The sequence below is a fragment of the Myotis brandtii genome, unplaced genomic scaffold (genome assembly GCF_000412655.1).
Source record: "Myotis brandtii unplaced genomic scaffold, ASM41265v1 scaffold383, whole genome shotgun sequence".
NCBI lineage: Eukaryota > Metazoa > Chordata > Mammalia > Chiroptera > Vespertilionidae > Myotis > Myotis brandtii.
The window spans coordinates 212,241-218,065 of NW_005364711.1; the positions used below are offsets into that span (position 1 = coordinate 212,241).

Here is a 5,825-nt window from a genome sequence, read left to right on the forward strand (position 1 = left end):
GTGGTTATTACCAGGTTGGGGTCTCAATCCTCCCTCTGTTCTTTGAGGCACCTGGTAGAGGGTTGAGGTTGGAGGAAAGACAGGAGAACTTGGTTGGTAAAAGGCAGGCAAAGTGTGGGATGATGAAGATGAGAGCTGATTACGAGTGCTTACTGTATGCTAGTCACTTTTCTGGTGCTTTAAATGTTATTTTGCCTAATCCCCATCGATTATATAAAAATCAACGGTATTACTCCCATTTCACAGATCAGGAAACTGAGTCACAGAAATGTTAACATCATCCTTAGTAAGTGGTAGTACCTGGATTTGAACCCTGGCAGCTGAACTCTAGAACTGGTGCCTAAACACTAAACTATATATTGGGGTGGGGAACAGGTGGTAAGATCTAGAATGCCTGCATAGGTGCAATTTGTGGAGCACAGAAAGGTCCCCCTGTTTAAACATATCTCCATAGTGATACATGACCCTAGTGTGGCCAGAACTCACCTATTAATCATTCTTTATCTGGTTTAGAAAACAATCTCTTATCATTTCCATTAAATGGAAAATATGCTACTGAAAGAGAAGCACATGAACTCCTTTTGCCCTTTTATCACAGTATAGATTAATTTGTTGGATTAGCTGGCTGGGGCAGCTGGAGGAAAATTTGGAAATTTCTGATGAGTGAGGCAGGAGAGGGGGTAGAGGGGACTATGTAAATCTACTGCCACCTGGTGGTTATCTCTCACAAGTGTCAGTCGCTGGCCACTGAGAGGCCAAACATCATTTTGTTCAGAAGGAAGACGTGTGTACCTCTTTGGCCTGAGCCAAACAAAGGGAATTTACTCTGTCCACAAGTCTTATATTTTGTAAAATTTGCAAAACAAAGATTTTTTTTTCTTAAAAGGGCCACTAAGATTATACAGGCTTCAGGCCCCACATAACCAGCATTTCCCATGCTTGTCATTTCTGGAGAGTAGATGGTCACAATTCCTTATCAGGTCAAAAGAATTATTCCAGGGACTCCGAACTAAAGAGCTGGGAAGCTCAGTACAAACTCAGCACGAGTCTGCCTTGCTATTACCTTGCTTTTTAAAGTGTGGTCTGTGGATATGGTCACCATTGACATTAACCTTAGAAATGCCAGGGTTCAGCTTGGCCCGTGTGGCTCAGTTGGTTGAGCGTGGTCTCATGCACCAGGAGGTCGCAGGTCTGGGTTCGGGCTTGATCCCCTGTAGTGGGTGTGTAGGAGGCAGCTGGTAGAAGTTTCTCGTCAATATATTTCTCTCTCTCTCTCTCTCTCTCTCTCTCTCTCCCTCTTCCTCTCTTCCTCTCTCCCTCTCCTCCCTTTCTCTCTCTGAAATCAATAAAAACATATATTTTTTAAAAAGGAGAAATGCAGAGTTTCAGTCCTTACTCCAGACCCACTGAGTCAGAATCTGTGTTTCCCAGGAGGTTCAGGTGCACATTAAAGATTGAGTTGCTTTGCCTTTCACAAGAAAAGAAGGGCCCACACCACACCAGCCCAGAACTGCCTGCCTTCAAGGGTCCCCACCCGCTGGGAAAACTCCAGCAGAGTGATTTCAATAATAAAAGGCCAGAGTGTTGCTCCAGCTGGAGTACTCCAGCTCCTGTTTCCTTGGCTACAAAAGGAGTCACAAGCATACAGACCTCCCAGGGCAGGTGTAGGTCTCTACCGTGCTTCTCTCTCCTCTGCCTGAACTCATTCTCCTTGGGGGCAGAGCTGCTGTTTGCTGAAGAAATGAATGGGCAGCTATGTGAAAATGTCTTGCAAATTGCTAGGTGTGATTTAATTGTAGGTGTGATTCAATAAATTGTGATTTATTGCTCCTTAAGCATCATAGAATGGTCAGAAATCATTATCACTCCTATTGAGCAGTTACTACGCAGCAGCACTGCTCTAAGCACTCTGCAGGTGTTAACCCACTGACTCCTCACACCAAGGCTATATGGTGGGTGCTATGGTTATGCCCATTTTACAGATGACAAAGCTGAGGCCCAGAGGTTTGTAAAAGAGATCTGTCCCTCAGTGAGGCACAGAGGACAGCCAGAACTGGAAATGCCCACGTGCAGGGTTATTTCCATTCAATCACAGCTTTGGGTAAGACCTCCAGGAAAGAGGGCTGGATGTGAGTAGGCAGCAAGGGAGAACTGAGCTGGCTGCATCTTCATTTATTCTAATTTAGCTTTATTCCGTCCATGCTGTTCGCTAGAAAACACTTTCGAAGAGCCAGCTCTGAGCCAAGCACCAGACTGGGTGTGAGAGGCAGAGATAAGAGCCCTGATTCCTGCCCTCAGAGAGGCCCAGTTAGATAGACACAGACAAGTAAACAGTTACAACACCAAATTGTGAGAGAGATAAGCTGAGGGAGGGAGGGAGCAGGTCCTGGGGACACAGTCACCCAGTCTGGCTGAGTGTCTGCAGCCTGGAGGTGAAATACCTTCCGAATACCTTCCTCCTTGCCCGAATCCTCCTGCTCCTTGATTGTGTGTGGAATACATATGATCGCTTTCCTCTTCTTTGAAAGCAACAGCTGATTCCCCCTGATCCTGGCTTTCTGCCAAAGGCGAGTAGCAATATTAATGATTTCATCAATATGCTGGGATTTCCACTTACCAAAGCTGTTCTGCTATTGGGGATGCTCTTCCTCTTTTTGTCAGACTAACTCCCGGGGGCATTATTTACAAAGATGTGGGCAGAGTGTAGGGAAGCCACAAGGGATGGCCTAGACTCCAAGGCTAGTAACGGAGGGGCACAGTTTGCTGTGTCTAAGTCTGAAGGGACAAGGTAGGAACAGTGACTGGAACCTGGTGAGAGAGAGCTGTGTGAAGAGGCTGTGTGGTGGGAGCTGGGACTTTGTGTTCCTGGACTGTGCGGGGAGGGGTTCAGGGGAGCAGATTTTGGCTTCACTCTCCTGCTTCCTTCCAGTCCCCTGCCAAAGCCTCCCACTGGCAGTACCAACTGGAACTCAACTAGAAACAGAGGGCAAGGGGCTGGGCGGGGGGTACAGTCCATACAGGTCAGCCTCCTGGGACACAGGACAGGGAGAAGGGTACAGCGTACCTGTGGATCTAGGTGGGCGAATGAACTTACCAATGTTATGGGCTTTCCAACGTTATGGGCTGAATGGCGCCCCTCAAAAATTCTTATGTTGAAGTCCTTGCCCCCAGCACCTCAGGGTGTAACTGTGTTTGGAGACAGAATCTTTCGAGAAAATTCTTGCTTTGAAATTCCTCCCCTATTGAGGGTTTGGGCCTTTGGGTTTCCTCCCTGAACGTGGAATAAACCCTTCTAATTCCTTAGCGGCGGTAACTGCAGTGGCCTCTGGGGGGCAGGCCTGAGTGGGAGAAGGGAAGTGTGTCTGTGGCCTGGGCTGACAACTAGCTCTGATTTGGACGGAATTAGAAACTTGTTATGAGGCCTGGGAAGACTATATTTAGCTGGGAGTGTGCTTGCTCTCCCTCCAGCACAGTCTTCTAGACCCTCCTAGGACTGGGAGACGGGAGCCTCCACACTTACCCCAGTGGCCAGAGCTGTGTTCTCTCTTCTCTGTTCCCAAGGCCCCTGAGGCAGCAGTGACACACACCTCTCAGTTTAGTCCTGGGCCTCAGATCACCCTGTCCCCTGCTATTGGGGTCAGTTTTGCCTGACCTCCTCTGTCAACCAGTCTCCAGCTTGAGGCCTCGCTGAGGAGGCAGTGTGGAGTTTTGGGCAGGGCCCGGGCTGGGCTGGAAGCCTGGCTGTGTCAGTTACCTATCAGACCAGTGACTGAACTCCCTAAGGCTTCACTTTCTCATCTATAAATAAGATAATAATAGCCACCTAGTGGGTGGGTGTGTGGATTCAGTAAGATAACACAACAAGCACTAACTACTCATCACACATTCCTTTCCTCCTCCTCGCCAGCCTCCCACAGAGCAGGGAGACTGGGAGAACTGGGTGCTCTTTCTTGCTGACAAAGATGATGGACTCCTGGGAGACATCTTATGTGTATGTGACCCAAAAGTTCAAATATAAATACAAACTCTTTACAGGTCAAGCTCTGAGTGATACATAAAGAAAAAAATTCTCCCGTCCCCTCCTGCAATTTTACCAGGAGTAAAATTCACAGCCTTCTGTGACCTTCCACAAGTTTCTATCCTCCTACAAACACATACACTGCAAAGTGTTTTCTTTTGTCTTTTAACAGGTTAGGGTCCCCCTAAAGGTGTTTCTCTGAAACTTCCTTTTTCATTTAACTGTAAGTCATGGGCATTCATCTAGGTCAGCAGTTCTCAACCTGTGGGTCGCGACCCCTTTGGGGGTCGAAGGACCCTTTCACAGGGGTCGCCTAAGACCATCGGAAAACACATATATAATTATATATTGTTTTTGTGATTAATCACTATGCTTTAATTATGTTCAATTTGTAACAATGAAAATACATCCTGCATGTCAGATATTTACATTACGATTGATAACAGTAGCAAAATTACAGTTATGAAGTAGCAACGACAATAATTTTATGGTTGGGGGTCACCACAACATGAGGAACTGTATTAAAGGGTCGCGGCATTAGGAAGGTTGAGAACCACTGATCTAGGTAAATATATATGAAACTAAGTCGTTTAATAGTTGCATAGGATCCATAGAATATATGAAGCATGATTTTCCAGCCATTTCCCATTAGCCACACTTATTATTATTGCCACCACAAACAATGCTGCAAATGACAATCCCTGCACAAATACCCCCATGAAATTGTGCTTTAATTTCTATGGGGGTGCTGTATCCAAAGTATGGTTATTGGGCCAAAAGATAACCCTGACAGGTGACTTTCCCCAGGTTATTCATTTTCCTTCTTGGAATTTGTTCCGCACACTCTTACTTTTCAAGCTCCAAGGAGGAGCTAGCAGCAACACCTTCTCCAGGGCGGAAACATTAGCTGCTGGCAGCATCCTCATGAGCACGGATGCAGGTGGCGCCCCGGGAACCAAGGGTTCAGTGGGAAGCGCTAACCAGCAGGAGCCGGAGGCTTGGGCTCCATGTGACCCTAGGCAAGTGCCTCCCCTCCCCGGGCCTCGGTTTCCTTTTGCGTCGTCTGTGACTCCAACCAAAACAGGCACAGGTGGGGCCTGGTGCTGGAGACCTCCTGGGGGCTCCCCTAGGACGTGGCTGAGTCTCCCACCTCCCTCCTCTCACCGGCCCACTGCGCGGCCCCACCTAAGAGGAGTGGCCTCCCTGAGGCCAGACAGGCTAAAACAGCCACTGCAGTGATTCTCAACCTTCTGGCCCTTTAAATACAGTTCCTCAGGTTGTGACCCAACCATAAAATTATTTTCGTTGCTACTTCATAACTGCAATGTTGCTACTATTATGAATTGTAATGTAAATATCTGATATGCAGGATGGCCTTAGGCGACCCCTGTGAAAGGGTCGTTCGACCGCCAAAGGTGTCGCGACCCACAGGTTGAGAACCGCTGCACTAGCGTTAATCCCTCCCCCTAGATCGGTCATTTACAGCTTCTGCCCGGCTTTGGCTCGCTCCCTCCCTTTCGGCTCGGCTCCCGTCTGAACCCGGCAAGTAGCCGAGAAGCGCGCTCTTTCGGCTCGGCTGTCGAGTGCTCCCGTCTGAACCCGGCAAGTAGCCGAGAAGCGCGCCAGTTCGGTCCATCCTTTGCTTCTGCCTGGCTCCGCCCTCCCGGCGGGGCCGCGGCGTCAGCCCTAGATCCGCCGCTCGGCCAGCAGCTTCGCCTCCTTTGCCGGCGGCTGGCGCTTCCGGTTCCGGTAGCCGCTAACCGCTAACCGCGCTGGGTCGGAGGCTCCAGCCATGGCAGGCAGCCTG

At 48.8% G+C, this 5,825-nt stretch overlaps 1 protein-coding gene across 2 annotated transcripts in view; it reads left to right on the forward strand.

Annotated features, from left to right (window-relative positions):
- Positions 1-5,707: 5,707 nt before the first annotated feature.
- Positions 5,708-5,825, forward strand: part of MRPS23 (mitochondrial ribosomal protein S23) — a 4,516-nt gene continuing 4,398 nt past the window's right edge. Inside the window, exon 1 of one of the 2 annotated variants that reach the window (XM_014544829.1) lies at positions 5,708-5,825. The gene's annotated coding sequence lies outside the window, so the exon portion shown is untranslated. The other variant, XM_014544828.1, reaches the window with a different exon arrangement.